Source organism: Eublepharis macularius, chromosome 15 (assembly GCF_028583425.1).
Source record: "Eublepharis macularius isolate TG4126 chromosome 15, MPM_Emac_v1.0, whole genome shotgun sequence".
Lineage (NCBI taxonomy): Eukaryota > Metazoa > Chordata > Lepidosauria > Squamata > Eublepharidae > Eublepharis > Eublepharis macularius.
In genome coordinates, this window is record NC_072804.1 from 5,738,223 (window position 1) to 5,758,778 (window position 20,556).

The following is a 20,556-nucleotide window of genomic DNA, read 5'->3' on the forward strand; positions in this document are numbered from 1 at the left end:
CCACCACTAGAATCACCATTTTCCCCTTGGAGGGGGAAGGTCAGTAATAAAGTCCATAGAAATTGTGGTCCACGGCCGAGCTGGAGTTCAAGTGGCTGAAGTAACCAGGGAGGTTCCCCCCCCCCTTTTCTTCCCCATCAGGCACACTTGGCAAGTGCAAATATATTGCAACATATCACGCCTCCTTTTGGGCCACCAAAATTCTCTTTGCACTAGGGGTAAGGTTTTCCAGTACCCAAAATGCCCAGCCAACTTGGCATCATGACAGCTTTTCAGCACCCCTCCTCTCAGGCTAGCCGGAACATAGAGTTTGCCTTGCCAGTATGAGCCCCCATGCTCGCCCTGTTCCAATTCATCCTTGGGTACTTCCTCCCTCTCCTTTTCCACCTCAGCTGTCACTTTCTCCTCCCACTCCATGAGAACAGGCAGCACTGCTTTGCTTCTCACCTGCTGCCTAGAAACAACCACCCCTCCCAGCTGGGTAGGCGAAAACATTGTGTTCACTACCTCCTCCTTTTGACTATCATGTTGGGTAAGGCACAAAAGGGCATCTGCCAGGAAGTTCAATTTGCCCAGGAGGTGTTTCAATACAAAGTTGAATCGAGAGAAAAATTCCACCCACCGTAACTGCTTGACGCTCAATTTGGAGGGGTGTGTAACACTTCCAAATTCTTATGATCCGTCCACTCTTCAAATGACATTTTAGCCTCCTCCAACCAATGTCTCCAAGTACACAAAGCCAGTTTAACTGCCGCTGCCTCTTTATCCCAGATTGCCCAGTGATGCTCAGAATTCCAAAAAAAGTTTTGACACAGGGGTGTAATTTTCCCTCATCGTCCTCCTGTAGAATCCCCCCTCCCCATCGCCACATCGCTGGCATTCACCTGCACTACAAACTTGCAATTCTCATCTGGGTGGTGCAGGACCGTCTCCGAGGTGAACAACTGCTTTAGGCACTGAAAAGCCTCCTGACACTCTGTAGTCCATGGTAGTTTAGCACTAGGCTTCATCCCTTGTGGTCCCTTCCCCTTGGTTTTCAACAGGTCAGTTAACGGCAAGGAGATTTGGGTAAAGTTCTTTATGAAGGGTCGGTAAAAGTTAACAAAGCCCAGAAACGACTACAGCTGCCGTCGGTTCTTGGGGGCTTCCCACCCCACCACGGCTTGCACCTTCTCTGTGTCCATTTTCAGCCCTTGACATGAGACTCTGTAGCCCAGAAAGTCCAACTCTTTCTTATGGAATTCACACTTGGACAATTTAACTGGCAGCTGGTGGGCCCATAGGGTTTTAGCACCTCCCACACTAATTTCACATGCAATTCATAATCTTGCGAAAACAATAACATATCATCTAAATAAATGACCACCCCTTTATACTGGTATTTGTGCAGGACTTCATTAATCAAATTCAGTAAAAAACCCAGAGCCCCTTGAAAACCAAAAGGCATGACCAAGTACTCATACTGCCCCAAAGGGGTGTTGAACGCTGTCTTCCATTCATTCTCCTCTTTGATTCTTATTCGAAAGTAAGCATCCCACAAGTCCAGCTTAGAGATCTTCCCTTCAGCCACCACTCCCAACAAGTCTCTGATGAGGGGGAGGGGGTAAGCATTAGACATTGAGACCACATTGATCCCCCTACAGTCTGTGCACAGCCACAATCGCCATCCTTTTTCTTGTGGAATAGCACTGGGGCGGTGTGGGAAGAGCTCGCGGGCCTAATAAACCTTCTTGCCAGATTTTTGTCAATGAACTTCCATAGCTCAGCTCTCTCCCCAGGGCTCATAGAGTACAGCTTCCCTTTCAGCAGTTTTAGTCCAGGGATCAGTTCAATGGCACAATAGGTAGCCGTATTTGTGTGTGTGTGGGGGGGGGAGTTCATCTGTTTCTTTTTCATCAAACACTTGGCTAAAGTCCTGATACTCAGGGGGGATTTGCTCCTTCTCCTCTCTGATCAACAGAACAGCTTCTGGGATGGGAGGGGCCACTTTCCCCCACTCCTGGTTCCACACATGCGTGTGACACTCTTCCCCTGGGAAACACAGCTCTCTGGCTATCCAACGTACATATGGGTCATGCTCACACAGCAAGCGCATTCCCAACACAAGGGAAAATTTAGTAGCTGCACTAACGATAAAGGTTCGGGCTTCCCAATGGCTCCCCATTCCCAGAGGAGTAAGTTCAGTCTCATAGCCGGGAGGATTCCCCTTCATTCGAGACCCATCCATTTGTTTGAACACAATGGGATGGGTGAGTTTGCTCACCTCCAGCCCCAGTCCCATCACCAACGCAGGGGCAATTAAGTCTCTAGTGCACCCCGAGTCAATTCGAGTTCTCTCTAGGATATGTGTTCCCCTCTGAAGGTTCACTAGGGTAACTGGCAAATAGAACAGGGCTCCTATGGGTCTCACCTCTTCAGGTGTTGATTTTTCCGTGACCTGCTGGCGGGGCCTCCTTATAGCAGGTCGTCCTCATTTCCCACTGGTGGGCTCCTGTCTTCCTCAGCCCCGGATGTGTCTCTGCTAAATGACTCCGACCCCTCCTCTAACTTCAAGCTGGTGGCGGCTTCATTCCTCGGCCATACCAGCTTCTTAGCAGCCTTTGAAGGTACCTTTGGGCTCCTCTGAGCCTTGAAGCCTCTCTCTGGAGCTTCCACTCTCAACCCCAGGCAGTTGGTGGTGAAATGGCCCAACCCCCTGCACTGCAAACAGAGGCCCCGTTTAAGGCGAGTGACCCACTCAGCCGCATGGAGGAGGCTTCTGGAGTATTTCCTCTCTCACGCCCTGGCATCTGAGGGCGGGGTCTGCACTGACCCACTTGGTGCTGCCTCGTGGTCCGCTGCCACATGCAGGTGTGTCCCAGGTGCAGTGTCTTCCAACCAGGGTAGGTAACTGGCCTTCCCCAGAGGTGAGCTGGCATAACGCTCTGTTGCACCCCACTCACTTCTTGCCGCTGCTTTGCTTGGGGTCCAGTAAGGGTTCAGAGTCACAGCCAACCATGATGGGGTACTACTCTGTTGTTCCATCATTGTTCTAAGTTCCATCAGTGCTCAGCACCGAGCCCACGTGGTTCTGCGGGGTCTTTGGGTAGTTCTTCAGGTTTCTCAGGGTCTCCTGTATCCACTCCATCTGCCATGGTGCAGGTAACCAGGTTCAGGGCTCTGGTTCCAAAGGTACTTTGATATTTCAGCCAAAATGTCAGGTCTTGCCAGGTATTTTCCCCAAGCACTTCACTGCATCACTCAGGTCTATGAGTTAAAGTTACTTTATTAAAGAAGAATACCAGTATCAAGATGGTCAGACGGGATCATTGACTGAAGTGACTCAAGGCAGTAAAGCAAGGTTTCAGCCCATATAGGACAAAGTCCATGCACCCAGTGGGAAAGGAAGTCCATTAGGATTTTGACGTCCTGAGCCAGGGAGCCAGGGAAAAGGGGAGGAGGGAAAGGATGAGCTCTGTTCAATATCTTAGGAGGTTGGTGCTGCCTCGGCTGGAACTTCAAGGACATGTTCTCAGGCCGGCCAGGAAATGGAAACCAAACCTGCAAGATAAGCAGCTAGCAACCAGTCAGCAAAACAGGTTCCTTCTGAATGTTCTCAGAGGTACACTACACACTGCAGTAAGAAATCCATAACTCATGACAGATATGCTGGAGGCGTATCTCACATATTCTGTCCTAACAGTAGCCTCTTGTCGAGAGGACAGCACATCAAAACAATCAAAAGTTGTGGCACTCTCATTTCTTTAACTCCATCCATAGCTTTATACGGTCCATACCGTCAAAAGTTTTGCTGTAATATATAAAACATAGGCTGATTTTCTTCTGAAATCCCCTAGTATGTTCCATTAGCCATCATAAATTTGCAATATGATCTCTAGTGCTTCTTTCTTTTCTGAATCCAGCTTGAACATCTGGCATTTCTTGTTTCATATATGGTAAGAGTTTTTTCTGTAGAATTTTGAGCATCACTTTTTCTTGCTTGGGAAATTAATGCATTAGTCCAATAGTTGCTGTACTCTTTGGCATCCCTCTTTTTTGGAATTGGAATGTAGATTGAGCATTTCCAGTCTGTGCACCATTGTTTTGGTTTCCATATTTGTGGACAAATTCTTGTTAAGATTTTGATAGACTCATTTAAAATAGCTCTGCTGTTATGCCCTCTATTCTTGGTGATTTGTTTCTCCCAGTTGTTTTGAGTGTAGTTTTCACTTCACTTTCTAAGATTTCAGATTCTTCCTCAAAATATTCTTCTTTGTATGAATCTGTAATCCTCCCATCTCGTCTGTATAGTTCTTCAGTGTATTGTTTCCATATTTCCTTTATTTTGACCTGATAGGATATTGTATTTCCGTGTTGATCTTTCAGCATCACTACCCATTGTTTGAATTTCCCTTTGATTTCCTGGATTTTGTGGAACAGAGTGCTTGTTCTTCCTTTTTTGTTGTTCTTTGCACTAGTTATTATAATAGTTCTCTTTGTCTCTGTGTGCAAGTCCCTGAAAGGTGCATTTAGAATTCAGACACTATTTATGATACCTTTTGCTTTTGCTTCTCGTCTGTCTTTTGCAATTTTAAGAGTTTCCTCAGTCACCCATTTAAACTTCTCCTTTCTTTTGGCTACAGAAATAGTCTTTGCACATTCTTCCTTGACAATAACTCTAGTTTCAGCCCATAATTCTTCTGGCTCATGATCAATTAAACTTAATACTGCAAATCTGTTCTTTACATGGTCTTTAAATTCTTCAGGAATGTTATTTAGATTATATTTTGACACTATGATTCTTTTTATGTTTCTCTCCAGCTTTATTCTATTTTTTGATTTAACCATGATAATAATAACATACGTTGTAAACCGCTCTGAGTGGGTGTTAGTCATCCTGAAGGGTGGTATATAAATTGAATGTTGTTGTTGTTGTTGCTGCTGCTGCTATCTGAACCATAATCAGCTCCTGATCTTGTATCTGCAGAGAGAATAGAGCTTCTCCATCTTCTGTTTCTGATTATGTATATTGGCCACTTGGTGATTTCTATGTATACAATAACCTATTTGGTTTCCTCAAGCATATACTAGCAATGAACAAATGTTGGGTTCACAAAATTCCATGAGTCACTCTCCTACTTCATTTCATGATCCTAATCCAAATTTCCCAATAATGTTTGATTCTGCTTTATCTTCTACTTTTGCATTCCAGTCATCTATGATTATCATCATATTTACTTTAGGTATATGAGCAGTTCCTTCTTGGACACTTGTGAAAAGCTTTTTATTTCTTCAATTTCTGTAGTTGGAGCATAAACCTGAATGATGATTATGTTGATAGGCCATCTATGAAGTCTGATACATATTAATCACTCAGACTTTGCATTATAGCACTTGACTGCTTCTGCTACTTCTCACTTTACTATTAGAGCTTTTGAGTTCGTCATTTCTGCAGTAAAACACTTTGAAATTTTCTGCCTGAAAATATCCCAACCCTGTCCACATTAGCTCACTCACACCCAGGATTGCAATGCTTAAACATTCCATTTCTAATTTTATAATTTCGAGCTTACCTGGATTCATTTTTCCCACAGTCCATGTTCCTATTACATGTGTTGCACAGCTTTGGACATTCCTTTTGCATCTATTCACATCAGTGACTGGATGTCGCATCATTAAAAACAGCACTATTAATACTTGTCCTCTTCTTCAGTAGCCAGTTAAGTGCCATCCAACCTGGGGGTCCTGTCTTCCAGCACTATATCTTCATTCATTTTGGATGGTCTCATCATAAGGTTTTCAAGGTAAGAGATTAGCAGAAGTGGTTTACCATTGCCTTCTTCTGTGCAGTACTGACCATGGTTAGCTGAAGTGACACTGCCATTTTCTGTGAAAGATCCTCTGCCAGTGTCCCCTTCCACTACTGCTGCTGTCCCGTATTGAGCCTTCCTCTGCTCCAAAAGGTAAAATTCCTCTGCTCCTAAAGGTAAAATGAGTTCTACCCTGGACTCCCTATCAGATGAGATGTAGCTCATGCATTTTGCCTTCTATCAAATTCAAACTGCAAGGGTGTGAAGCTCTGAGGTCATAATAGCTTGGACTGGGGAGGCTTCGATTCAAATTTGCCCTCAGTCATAAACTCAGTGATGAGCCAAATACTTTTGTTTAGCCTAACTTAACTTGTAAGGTTGTTGGTGATGTTAAAATGGCAGAGGGGGTAAACTATGGATGGCACCTCAAAGGATTAGAGTAATGAAAATGTAACGAATAAATAGATGAAGTAAAAACTTGTTACAGTGCCTGTGAGTGAGTGAAGAATGTGTTTTCATGGTTAGCGAGTAAACAGAGCATACCAAAACCAGGGTGGCTCCATGTGAGCCCAGTCTACCCCACTTGGCACTCTTTTGGTCTCTCATTTAACTTCTACATACATGAGGTTTCCAGTATTTAACCCTGTGAATGTTTTGGTGGTTGTGAGGCATGTCCTCCATGGGTGAAGGGAGTGGCCATCCCCCCACTGGAGAGCTCACCAGGGACTCAAATGTGGGAAGGGGAATACCCTGGGTTAACTCTCTCTTGGCATCTCCAGCTGTTGCTCAGGGTTTGATCCTTGTGCTAGGATGACACGCCGCACTCCTGCTCCCCAGCCCATGAGGGAACCTTTTACCTCCTCCCAGCCCCAGTATGCCTTCTCGGGAGCCCTTATTGACTCAGGAACTTGCTGGAAACTGCACCAGATACAGCTGCTCCTGCCCTCACCTTCTGCCTCTGGGTTGTCGTTGACCCTGCCTCCATTTGTTGCTTCCAGGCTCTACTCACAATGCTGCACATGGACAGCCACTTCGAGGTCTGAGGGCCACCAGAAGAGGCTCCTGTGTCAGCAGATGAGGCTCCTCTGGACCCACTTCAACTCCTCTTGCCCCAGTGCTCCGGGCCAGTGCTGCACGGGAGCATCTCATGATTGCATTTGCCGCTGGTTGTTGGCCCACCATGTTGGGAATTAGCAAGTGTTTACATTCAGTTATTAAAGAGTTAAACTGTGTGTCTTACTTAGTAAACTTATTTGCACGTAACCACTTAAGCTTTGAGTGAGGATTCCCGCCAGAGAAAGGAGAATCTCTATGCTTAATGAAGTAGAATTAGGATTCTCTATTGAACAACCAGTTTATTGGGGGGGGGGAAATCACGTGAAGAGATATATTGAAGTTTTATTGCTCTTTGTTCAGTTCCTGTTAAGTCTCTCTAGCCAGCAAGATGTAGCTAGTTAGCCATTTCTTATTTTCTTCCAATGTAGTCCTATTTTTATCCTTTATGTAGTAACCTATTTTTATAGAGCTAAACTGGAGTGTTTGTGTGTTTTCATTATATCCAATGTGCATTTCTGCTAAACTCTGCTAATTTAACTCTTAAGAAATTATATCCCTCCCTACACACCAGCCCATGTCCATTTGCTCCTCCCTCACGGCTGCCTCCTTTGCATGAGTCCAGGGGCCCCTTGCCCCTGCCCCAGGGAGGGACGCACAGCAGAGTCCAGGGTGCCCTGTGGTGTATATTACTCTCACAGAAATCTATAGAAGTATTTAGAAAATTTAATTTCAGGGGTTTAAAATTTTTAATCAAAGGGTTTTTGTTTTGTGCCTACAACATGTTGTACTGCATCATAGTGGTTAAGTGGTTGGGTTGCAAATCAGCACTCTGCCTTGGGCAAGTCACTCCTTACAGCCCCAGCTGTGGGGATAATAACAACACTGACTTTGTTCACCACTCTGAGTGGGCACTAATCTGCCTATAAAAGTGGTATATAAACACAGTTGTTGTTGTTACTTCTTCTACTACTACTACTACTATTACTCTGGATTTGGGTAGATTGATAGTGGTAGATTCATATTACCTGACCCTACCCTTCTTTTGAGTTAGAAACTTTGGACAGTGTCCAGAGATCCATTAGAGTTGATAAGTGCAGTTTTAATTCTGTCCCCAGATAGACAAGATTCCTAGTACATCTTTTTTCCAGTTCAGCTCTGGGACCAGCAGTTAGTAAAATGGCGCTCAAAATAAGAGGAGGAGGAGGTCACAAACAGGAGTATGAATTCAGTACTTGGAATAAGCTACGGGCAGCCTTTCAAGTAGCTGATGATATCCATAGGTGAAATTGCACACTGTTGGCTGGGAAAGAGAAAGAAAAAATGCTCTTTGAAAAGCCACTAAACACATTTGAATGCAATGGGTGTCAGAAGCTGTTAACGTGCCTCAGAACTAGTGTTAAATTTGGCTGCACTTTACTTCCTTTGAAGTAAATTGATGCCACTGCTTCTGGGCTGCTGTGTGTTTCTGTCTCTCAATGGGAGGGGGAAAAAACAAGTAATACACAAGAGATGGAGAGTTATTGCTGCCATATGCCTGTCCGTTCCTTGCTGTGTTAATCCAGTACTGACCACTGTTGTTTCTTCACCACAGGAAGTGCTTTTTAAAGTCTTTAAGTGCTGCTGTGGAGAGCAAAAGGGTAAGTGGCTCTGGAGTGACTTTCAAGAGGAAGAGGCAGACTGGCCAGTGCCAAAACAAGGAGGCTCCTGTTTGAGTTCAAGAGAGCTGTCGACATTTGTCAGGGAGATATTGCTTTTTTCTGTCCCACAGCGACAACACAGCTCTTGATCACACACCCAGGGTGACCAAACAGCATGCATTAATAATTAGCATGAGTATAAATTATATATCTTCCTATGAAGTAATAAGGCTCTGGGTTTCAGTGGCTTCCCTGAGCATTTACCTATCAAGAAGGGTTCCATTCCTGATCAGCTCAAACAATACATGCAGATTGTCTACGGACCCAAGTGTAAAGACAGCATTGCAGAAGTGCAGAGAAAACGGTACAACGCAATAATCAGCATCCAGACACTTTGCCAGATACACGCTTTCCTTTAGGAGAGCATCTGATGCCAACTGCCGGCTGCAGCTACAGATGGAAAATGATTCAAATTGGTACAGTTGGAACGGATGCAGACTGTTTACATGCACCTGGACAAATGGTGTGATTCTCTGGGGCAGGGCAGCCAGAGCAAGGGGGACACTGCATCGTCATACGAGGAGTGCTGCTAGATCACACCCGTAGTCCATCTAGGCCAGCACACCATTTCCCTTAACAGCAAACGTTGCCCTAGAGGAAGGGTCAGAGAAGCAGGGCGTGGAGGGCAAGCAAAGCCTCGCCCCCTCATGCTGGCGTTCAGAAACTTACTCCCTATGGGAAGTGCTTCACATTCTGAATCCCTTCAGACACCAGGAACATCTGTGTAGTATAGAAATGTCTGTAAAATTCATCCTTCCCAAATTCTACACAGAGCAGTACTGATGAATGAGCTGTCCGCCATTCTTTCCAGATTTTTTTCAGACCACTGGCCATGTTGCCATTCATGGCAGGTTTGGGAGTGGGGAAATTTTATTTTTATTATTATTTTTATTTATTTTATTATTTTTTATTTTTATTCCTCCCTTTCCACACAAGCAGGCCCAGGGCCTGTGGGGGTGGGGATAGGGTTGCTAGGCCCCCTCAACCTCCTGGCAGGGGGATTGGGGTCTGCAACTCACCTTTCGGGGGGGATGCACATGCAAGCATGATTATGTCATTTCTGGGAAGTGACGTCATCACGCAGAGCATGCCCCTCCAGAGCGCGCCCACACTCCGCAGGGGCTTGGATAGGGGCCACTGCAGAGGGCAGGAGCAGTCCTGCCCTCTGCAGCGGCCCAAAATGGGCCCAATCCGTGCCAAAACAGGCTCGTTTTGGTCCCGTTTTGGCATGGATTGGTCCCGTTTCGAGCCACTGTGGAGCGCAGGAGAGCTTCTGCCCTCCGCAGTAGCCCCAGTCCAGGCCAAACTGGGCCGACCTAGGTGGCTGCTACACAGGGGAGCACACTGCACTGCAAGGGAGTGCACACAGAAGGTGCACGCACCCCCTGCCAGCCAGGTAAGTGGGGGTGGGGGCGGTGGTGGGGGATTCCCCGCCCCCACTGTGGGTATGGTATCCCTGGGGGGGATGGGATGACAGATCTACTATGTTGCAATGTCACTTCCGGATAAAACTATAGAGCTTCTAGCAATTCCTAGAGCTACCCTATGTCAGTTCTGGGGTTTACCTGGAAGGGAAATTTGTGATGTATCCAACATGGCTTTTTAAAAAATATTCTTCCACTGCATCTTGGAGCAGTGGCGGGCAAAGGAGGTCGAGGCCTCCCACCACAGAAGAAGGCCAGGCAGCCCTAGTGATTGTTTGTTTGGGTACTTAAAAAAAAATCCTTTCAGGTTATTGCTGCACTTCAGTACATCATTGCAGGATTCCTTTTGGGATTGAATCAATGTGAATATACACTGGAGCCCTTTGGTGGCCTGGAAAAAAACATGAGTTGAAAATTGCAGGAAACACTCATTGGTTTTAGAAATCTTGGAAGATAAGCAAAGAAAACAAGGGTGATTGAATCCACAAAACAGACTGGAGGAACTTCCGTTATAGAGGAAAATCTTCACTGCCGGTGGGGATGGGATAGAGGTGGACAGCATTGAGGCCCAGAAGACACACGTGGCTGCAATGTTGTTCACACCTATGGCAGGAATCCTCAGTGTAGGGCCTATTTCTGAGAAAGCATGCATAAAATGTTCTAGCATATTTCTCCACAGATAAATGCTGACTTCAGTAAACTCTGTTCCAAGGACATTTCTTACATTTATACAGTAAGTGAAGTAAAATGTGTTCTGTGGACAAGCAGTGATGCTTAGAGAGCAGGAGACAGTCATCAGCCCCAAACAGTTTTCAGGCCACCTTATATCACCTTCAACGTATGGGCAGGATTCAGCTCTCACAAAGGCTGAGTCAAAACTGCTTATTTCCCTCTGTGTGGGGATTTTTTGAAATGCAGGTTGAAAAATTATTTCAAGTCCTCCCCCGCCCCCCAATAGAGCTGCACCATATATCCAGGCACTTTAGTGTTCCAATATTAATTTTATTTTCAGTGGGCTACAAATCATTACCTGAAAGAAAAATGAGTCCCTCAAAACTATGGCTTTCCTTTAAAAAACAGTTATCTTCTACATAGGTGCTTAGGGTTAGATCCAACCAGCTTTTTCACTGGAGAAAAAAATGAGGAGAAAGTCTCTTTTAGCAGGCAAAACGGCTGTACGGAAGAACTGCAGGGAGAAAAGTCAACTAGAGTGACGGCTGTTGTAAGAAGCCAAGTTGGGTGAGATTGACTGAAAATGCTGGTAGGAGCCCATCAGTGGGGCTGCATTTTGCAACTATGTTTCTCATAGAGTTGGAGACAACATTTCCCATAGTGCTCTGGCTCCTGGGCCAATTCTTTCCAAGGATGAAGTTTCGCCCTCCCCAACCCACATTTTCCCACAAGCTGGAAACTAAGCAAGAAAAACAGATTTCCCCATTTATCAGACTTCTTAAAATATGTTTCATGTATTTGGGGAGGGCAAATGTGGGACACAGGAGTAAATCTTCCTGGGGAGTAACAGGAGGCAGATTTTTACCTCTTGTCTCCATTTTTTTCAGAGTGGGAGAATATGTGTTTTTGATATGTGTTTCCTCATCCCCCTTTTAGGCAGTCATACATTGGTTCAGATCAGATTCTAGCAATAAAAGATCTACTTGCCCTACTACGCCGCCAAGTCCAGTCATTAACGACAATTAATGTGGTAAATTTACATTTGATTTAATTCTTTAATATCTTGGTGAGGGAAGGCGAAATGGTTGTTTTGGGTGAGCTGACCCCCCGGAAAACTCAGTCCTTCATCAGTCCTGAATGCGTGGCTGCGGGAAGGGGTGGAAATACTTACTCAAGAGGCTTTCTCCTTCAGGCTGCTCCCTGTCCCCGAGACCTCCAGCACTGATTGAGTGGGCCTAGTGTGGAGTGCTGAGGAGAATTTGGCTATCTGTCTGGTGTACTGACTGCCTAGTGCACCAGCAGATACCGTGTCGCACCTGCTAGAGGTGGTGGTGGGGTGGGCCTTGGAGAACCCCAGGCTAATTGTGCTGGGGGACTTCAATGTCCACGTCGATGATGCCACCTCAATGCAGGCTGCGGACCTGGTATCGGCCATGGCAGCACTAGGACTCTCCCAATTTGTATCGGCCCCTTCACGTAATGCAGGCCACGTGCTGGATTTGATCTTTGGAATGGGGATTAATGTCGTTCTGGATGAGATTGATTCGGTGCCATGGTCAGACCACTCAGTCCTGAAGGCTTGGTTGGATATGCTACCCCCCTCTGCAAGGGTGGCAAGCTATGGTCATGCGCGGAGACTTATGGTTTCCAGAATGCTCTGCGGGAACCAATGCTCGATGGTGGTACGTTGGATGAGCTGGTGGAGGACTGGCAGGTCCAGGTCTCCGAAGCCATCAACAAAATCTCACCCTGCCATCCTCTTCACCTCCATGCTCACCAGGCCCCTTGGTATACAGAGGAGCTACGGCAGAAGACGAAGCGGGAGCTAAGACAGCTTGAGCGCGTGTGGCAGCAATCTCGGAACGAGGAGGCAAGAACACCTTAAAGGTCACTTATGAGATCCTATGAGATGGCAGTGAAGATTGTGAAGAATGAATTTTACACAGCTTCCATTGCGGCAGCTAGCTCATGCCCAGCAAAATTATTCAATTTGGTACGGTCATTGGTCTCCCTATCAGGAGAGGAAGATCAAAATTTGAACTTGGACATTAGCTGTGAGGCTTTTGCGAACTTTTTTGCTGGGCTCCACAGTTTTTCCCGGGGCATTAAAGCAGGCTGTGGTGAGGCCTCTTTTAAAGAAACCATCATTGGATCCCACCAACCTGGTTAATTACCACTGAGCTTCAAACCTCCCGTTTCTGGGTAAGGTGATTGAACGAGTGGCGGAGAGGCAACTGCAGAGTTTCCTGAAGGACACCTCAGTCCTGGACCCCTTCCAGTCCAGTTTCTGCCCTGGGCAGGAGGCAAAGACATTGCTGGTCACCCTCATGGACGATCTTCGCAGGTACCTGGATCGGGGCAGGTTGGCGCTGCTGATATTATTGGATCTTTCAGCAGTGTTCGACGGGGTTGATTATGATCTGTTGACCCACTGCCTTGCCAATGCAGGAATACATGGGATGGCATTGCAGTAGCTTGTCTCCTTTCTCCACGGTTGGGAGCAGAGAGTAGCGCTGGGGAAGAAGTTGTCATCCTGCTGCTCACTGGTATGCTGGGTACCACAGGAGGCAACACTTTCCTCATTATTCTTTAACATCGATATGCGCCTCCTCACCCAGTTGATGTGAAGTTTCGGTCTTGGGTGTCACCAATATGCTGATGACACCCAGCTGTATCTGTTGATAGACGGCTGGCCTCGCTCTGCTCCCGATGCCCTGAAGGTTTTGAAGCTGTGACTGGATGTGTCATGTATGTCATGTACCCATTCATCCATGCCAATATTAATTCTGATTCTGAGGCTTAGTCCAGTTATTATAAACATGATCCTAGTGTAATTCCTTTGACTAGTGTTCTAACTGTTTCTCAGGCTTTCACAGGTGTTTGTCTGCTAGACTGCAATGGCTTCCCATGGTTTCAATGTTTATGACCTTGCAATTCTTCCCAGACCATGCTGTGTCTCGCATCTTAGCAACTCATCCTCATATCACAAATATGTAAAGTGTTCTCACACAAAATGAGCATCAAAGTATGGTTTGTAGTTAGAAGGAGGGGGGAACGGAATAAATGAGATGGGTAAAAGAAACGTATCTTTTACATGATGTCATTCCAGTGAATTTCTACTCATGCTGCTTGGAGCTCTGTCTTGCCTCTAAGTAAACCTATGGAACTGTATATTGAAATGAACTGACTTCTGAATAGAATCCATTTGACTAAGTACTGCAAATGGGCCAGAGATCTGTCTGCAGTATCCTGCCATCCATAGCCTGACAGGATGGTTGAAGCAGAGTTGGCTGAAATTAAACCCCACGAAGATGGAGATCCTGTACTTGAGTCAGGAGAGTGTGGATTTGGGATCTCGGCTCCCTAACCTTGATGGGGCAGAACCTACACCAGTTCCAAGGGTCAGGAGCCTGGGGGCGATCCAGGATGGCTCCTTGAAAATGGAAGCCCAGGCCACTGCGGTTGCCAGGTCTTCTTTTTTCTTTTCTTTTTTTAAAGAATTTTTATTGGATGGGTTTACAAACATAAACATAATAATCATTATCATTTCCCACCCCATTGCATTTTCCCCATCTTCCCCCCCCTTTTCTAATGACTCCCAACAGTTTTCCATACCCAACTTAGCCCAAAGAATATATAATATAAATTCTTAAAGTCTATAATAATATATATAATATATATCTATATAATACATACTAATCTAGTCTAATTAATTGTATTAACTATCTTAATATAATACTTATCTAAATTAAGAGTATAAAAATTATATAAGTATATAATAGGTACATATACTAACTAAAAGAAATATATATGTGTGTGTGTGTGTGTGTGTGTGTGTGTGTGTGTGTGTGTGTAATATACTATTCCTGCCAGGTCTTCTTTTTTCAATCTTCATCAGGCCAGGCAACTTGCTCCCTATCTTTCTACCCACAACTTAACCACAGTGATCCAGGCAATGGTTACCTCTAGGCTGGACTGCTGTAATGCGCTCTATGCGAGGCTTCCCTTGGGTCTGATCTTCCAGTTGCAACTGATTCAAAATGCAGTGGCACATGTCGTCACTGGGGTGCCGAGTATGGCACATATAACACCAGTATTGCACCAGCTGCATTGGCTGCCAGTAGAGTACTGAATCAGATTCAAGGTTTTGGTAATGACATATAAAGCTGTATGTGGACTGGGACCCGCATATCTGTCGGACCACCTCTCCCTATATGTGAACCAGAGGATGCTCCAATCTAGTGATAAACATCTATTAATGGTCCCTGGCCCCAGGGAGGCCTACTCGACCACAGCCAGGGCCTTTTCGGTCCTGACTCCAACCTGGTGGAATGCTCTGTCTAATGAGACCAGGGGTTGGCAGGACATGTTATCTTTCCACCAGGCCTGTAAGATGGAGCTATTCCACCAGGCATATGGTCGGGGCTGAGCTGGGCCTCACCGGTGGATTTGGAAACAGCGTGGCCCTCCCTATCAGGAATGTCCACCACCAGACTGTTTTTATTTACCTATTTGTTATTTGTTGAAGTAGTTCAGTTGCAGTTAGGTGACAAACAGATGGACTTCTGTGCTGTTGTTGAAACTTTGTAATCTTGTAATTTTGTAATTTTTAAAATGTTTATACTGTATTTATTGTGGTTTTAAATCTTTGAAATGTAATGTTTTATTGAAATGTTTATGCAGTGCAATCTGCCCTGAGTCTGCTGGTGTGGGGAGGGCAGAATATAAGTTGAAGCAAATAAAATAAAATAAATAAATAATCTACCCCCCCCCCAAATGAACATAATATAGCTTAATTTTTTCAGTCTGTCTTTCCATTTTTAATTAAACTTCCTTTGAATGCTTTCTTTTATAATTTCTTAATTTAAATATAACTGAGTTTTTTAATTTAATACCGTACTTGCATAACAATTTACTGGGCTTCTATCATTTTGCTAGAATGAGAGAGAAAACATTGCAGAAGAAAAATTAATATTCGGGTGTGCCGGGTGTATGGAGTGGGTGGTTGAGAGTGTCTGTCCACGCAGAAATTTGCCGTGTTACATCTCTCTTGTTTTTATATTAACAATGCAGTGCAATTTGTAATAATACAGCTCCTGTTCTCAGCAATCTTTCATTAAAATGTATCACATGGAGGGAGAAGGCTTGAAGGATGAATCTCAGGTGTTTGGCTGCAGTTCAGTGATGAACTGAAAAATGAACCAAATGAACCAGGCTAAAATTCATCACAGTTTGTGAGAAATGAGCTCCCACAAACTGACGGTTTGCAAACCACGAACTGGCCCGGTTCATGACAAACTTTGGTTCGTGTTTCGATTCGTGCCTGCCTCTAGTGCTGGACAAAAAGAATTACAAAATTGATTGTTTGCCTTTTAAAGGTAAAGACTGTTTTGTGGGAATAGGGGAGTGGGGGTTAGAAACATTCTGGAGATGGAGAATGTCATAGCACAGAACCTCTGGGGAATTTCAAAATGATATGATACATCTATTGTTCTCTTAACTGCCCACACTGTTGTTTAATCCTATTGGCTGTGATGACTCATATGATTTTGGTAATGATGTCATGTACACACATGCCAAAAAAAACCCCTCTGTGGCTTATCGTAGCCAATCAGACTGAATGATAATGTTGGCCAATGAGGACAAAGATAGTGACAGTTAAGAAGACTGAGGGCCAAGCTACACATGATGAAAGACACTTGCCTGGCAAGTGGATTGAGTGGAGGGCAAGTGAACAGGGAGAAATACACTTGCCGTTCAAGTGTCATTTGTCACTTGTAGCTTGGCCCTGAGTGGAAAGGTGGGAAGAAGCATGAAAATCCGGCATGCCATGCAACAGAAAAGCACCACAATGGTTGGGTACACTGAATGCTGTTTTGGCAATTCATTTAGCAGCATCAAATGAGCTCATTGCTAAGCAAGTGCTGAAACGTGAGCCACTGTCCTTTTTAAGGCTGTTTTTAAATGTTAATGATTTTAATCCTTAAAAGAAGATTTTTATCGTATTTTATTTTATGAGCCACTTCTAGCACATCTCTGGAGAGGCAGCATATACATTTTCTAAAGAAATAAATAATCTTCACTCTCTGAGATCTAGAAAGGAAAACAGATTTTGTATCTTTCCATTAATAAATCAGCTCAATCACTAACACATCGGAGATGCTGATAATTAGCAAGAAGGAATAGCAAGCATAATTATGCCTTTGTGTGAAGCCTGATGACCGGAGCAATGTCTCCGACTTCTGTTTGTAGGCAGATGGGTTAATTCAGTAGCATACTTGCCAGTCCTCACATGGCAAATCATACAGCTTGCAACGTCCTCAATAACAACTATAGTTTTAAAATAACCAGAGCTGTATTCGAAGCAAAGCAACTGTTGAAAGGTCCGCTGATTTATAAATGTTACCTTTACTTCATCCTCTGTTTAATGATATCAGTTTGACAGTTCCTCTTAAAGTAGTAAAAATGTGGAAAGAAAAAAAAATAGAATTCATCTTTGTGCTTGGAGTGTGACTACCATGTAGGGCAGATTAATCTGAAAGATGCTAATCTCTCCCAAATTGAATCCTTTTAAGAAGAAATTGCTTCCTTCAAAGGAACACAAAAAGGGAAAAAATATCGGTCTGGGAGTGGGGGGAGAGTCTGACTGAGCTCACAGAACGCTCCTGGAAGTTCTGATTAACATGCTTGCCAATTCTGCTGCTTTTAAGTAGAAGATTAGATAAAAGAACATGTTGTCCAAGTATCTATAGACACTATCAGCTCCAAGTCCAGAAATGCCAGCACATGCAAAATTTCCATATGAATGAACATGGAGCATGTATGTGGAAAGCATATGAGTAGAAATAAGGGGAGGAAGGACAAAGGGTATTATTGTTGGAGTCTGCTATAGACCACCTGACCAGCGAGAAGAAATGGATGCTGCCCTCTTTGAACAGATTGGTAGAGTATCCAGACATCAGAACCTTGTAATTATGGGTGACTGCAACTTCCCTGATGTGTGCTGGGAGACAGGCTCAGCAAAGTGTCATTAATCAAGAAATTTCCAGACCTGCCTGGCCGATAACTTGCTTTTTCAAAAGGTGGAGGAAGCTACAAGGGGCTTGGCCATACTAGACTTGATATTACCCAACAGGGAAGAATAGGGGACTTCCGGTTTGGGATCCATGGAGGTCTAACGCAGCTCCACTTGCGGAGCTGACCGGACTGCCGTTTTAACCGGCCGGCGGGGTGAAAGTAGCCCGCGGCCGACTGCTCTCAGGCGGAGAGCAGGCAAAGAACGCTCAAGACCCTAGGGTGAGATAGATCTCGGACGAGGGGGGGCTCTACACAACGGGTCCCCTCTCGATCCTTGAGGTCCCACCTTGCGACGGGTCGGCTATAATCTCTGCGGCAGTTTTGGGGCCAATTCGGCTGGCATAAGACCTACATACCCAAGCTTCGATTTGGGGAAGAAGCTGAGAGGAGAACTTAAAATTGAAACAGCGATTACAACCCGAGAAAAGTGAAGAGAAGGTAAAGATCATTATCTTCCGATACGGGACAGATTGACAAAAACAGAGAGGAAAAAAAGTAGATTTTTAAACTGCAACAGACTAGTGAAAAGGAGGGGAAGACTCGGCAGGAGTTGTATCTGAAAAGAGACTAAGTTTAAAGAAGTTATTAAAGAAAACGGACTATTGTTTTGAATACCTGTGGCTTTGGAGCTGTGAGAAAAAGACACCATCGCGAGATCTGCTGTGGGAAGACGGGAGACAGGAAGTGCGTAATAACAATAGAGTGGCTGGAGAGAAGCGGCCCTTGCAGGAGGGCAGGAAGAAGGGAATCGCCATCTTTGAAAGGGGAAGGGTCGCGGCTTCAGCGGAAAAGGAAGTAGGCCATCTTGGATTACAAAATCATAGAGAAACCATAGAGAAAAGACGCCCGACATTTTGGACTCTTTAAAATTTAATTTTTGCAAGAAGACCGGGACATTTAAAATAAAAAGACTTTAAATTTTACGCCACGGAGTTAAGGAAGAGAGCGGACTCGTGGGAGCGAGCTAAAGCAAGCCCCACGATGTCAAAAAAAGAGTGGCAATCGGCAATAGAAAACCTGGATAAAAAACTTTTAGATGTGATTAAAGAACTTAAGGACACGAAACTGGAACTGATTAAAGAGGTTAAAGAGGTTACACAGACAGTAAAATCGGAGCTGTCAGAAGTGAAAAAAGGTATGGAAACAATACAAAGTGAACTACAAGGAACGCAGCAGAGAGTTAAAACAGTAGAAGACGCGATGGAGAATTTAGCAGACACGCAACAAACAGAGTTGAGACTGGTGAAGGGGAGAATGTCAGTTGCAGAAACTAAACACATGGAGAAGCAGCTACGTTTTCGTGGCTTGCCAGAAGTGGAAGGAAAGTCAGCGCAAGAACAGATGACTGAGGTGTTAGCTGAATACCTGGGGAAGGAGGAGGAGGAAGTTGTGGCTATCCTAGATGTGGCATATCGTGTGAACTCGAGAATTGCAACCCAGAGGAAACTACCAAGAGATGTGATTGTGCAGTTTACGACACGAAATATGAAAGAGAAGATTGTGACAAAACAGTTTCAAGATCCATTGGAGATTGATGGCAAGACGATTATTATAATGAAGGAACTACCTAGGTCAGTGTTATTGGACCGGAAAAAATATAAAGTGCTAATTCAGATCTTGAAGGACATGAAAATCAGGTACAGATGGGAGTTACCAGAAGGAGTGTCCTTTGAGTTTGGAGGGGTCAAAAAACGTATCAGATCTGAGCGAGAGATGGAGCGATTTATTAAGGACAATGAAAAAGACTTACCAACAAGATTATGAGCATGGAATGTAAAGTAATATCTTGGAATGTAAATGGACTAAACTCACCGAATAAGAGGAAAAATATTTTTCACTGGCTACTAAAACAAAAATGTGATATTGTTTGTTTGCAAGAGACCCATATTAGAAAACAGGATGTAAAATATTTAAAATCTGGAAAATTGGGCAAAGAATTTGTAGCGGCCTCCAACAAGAAAAAAAGAGGAGTGGTGTTGTACATAAAAGAGGAGCTACAGCCAAAATTTGTTATGAGAGATGTGGAAGCCAGATTTGTAGCAGTGGAATGTATTTGGAATTTAAAGAGAGTGTTGGTAGTCGGACTTTATGCACCTAACGGTGCAAAAGAAAGCTTCTTTGAGGATTTGAGGAAGCATTTAGATGACCTTTCATATGACCAGATAATTCTTGCTGGAGACTTCAATGGAGTGACAGACTTGGAACTAGATAAAAAGACTACAACGGCACAAAAGAAAAGAGGACTATTGCCAAAGCTCTTTTTTGAGTTGATTCAACAAGAGACTCTCGAAGATGTATGGAGGAGAGAATATCCTAAAAGTAGACAGTTTACTTTTTATTCTGCAAGGCACTCTACATTATCAAGAATTGACATGATCTGGGCCTCAAAAGACTTAGCGTTATGGACTAAGGAGGTAGAAATAATGCCGATGGTAGGCTCAGATCACAACCCAATTATGTGGAAACTAGGAAAAAGGAGAAAGAGGAAAGCATGGAGAATAAATGAGGACTTGTTACAGGAAAGAGAGAATATGGAAATATTGAGAAGAGAGACAAAGTTTTTCATACAATATAATGTGAATAAAGAAGTACCAACCAATAAAGTTTGGGATGCTTATAAGGCGGTTATAAGGGGCATACTAATGGACTTAAATGGTAGAGCAAGAAAGAAGAAAGAGGAGAAAAGACAAGAGATTGAGGAGAAAATAAAAGCCAAAGAAATACAGCTAAAAAAGAGACCAGGGAAAAAGAAATTATACCAGGAAATTAAAATACTCCAAGAGCAGCTAACAGCAATGAGTAATAAAGAATTGGAGTGGAATCTTAAAAGACTGAATCAAA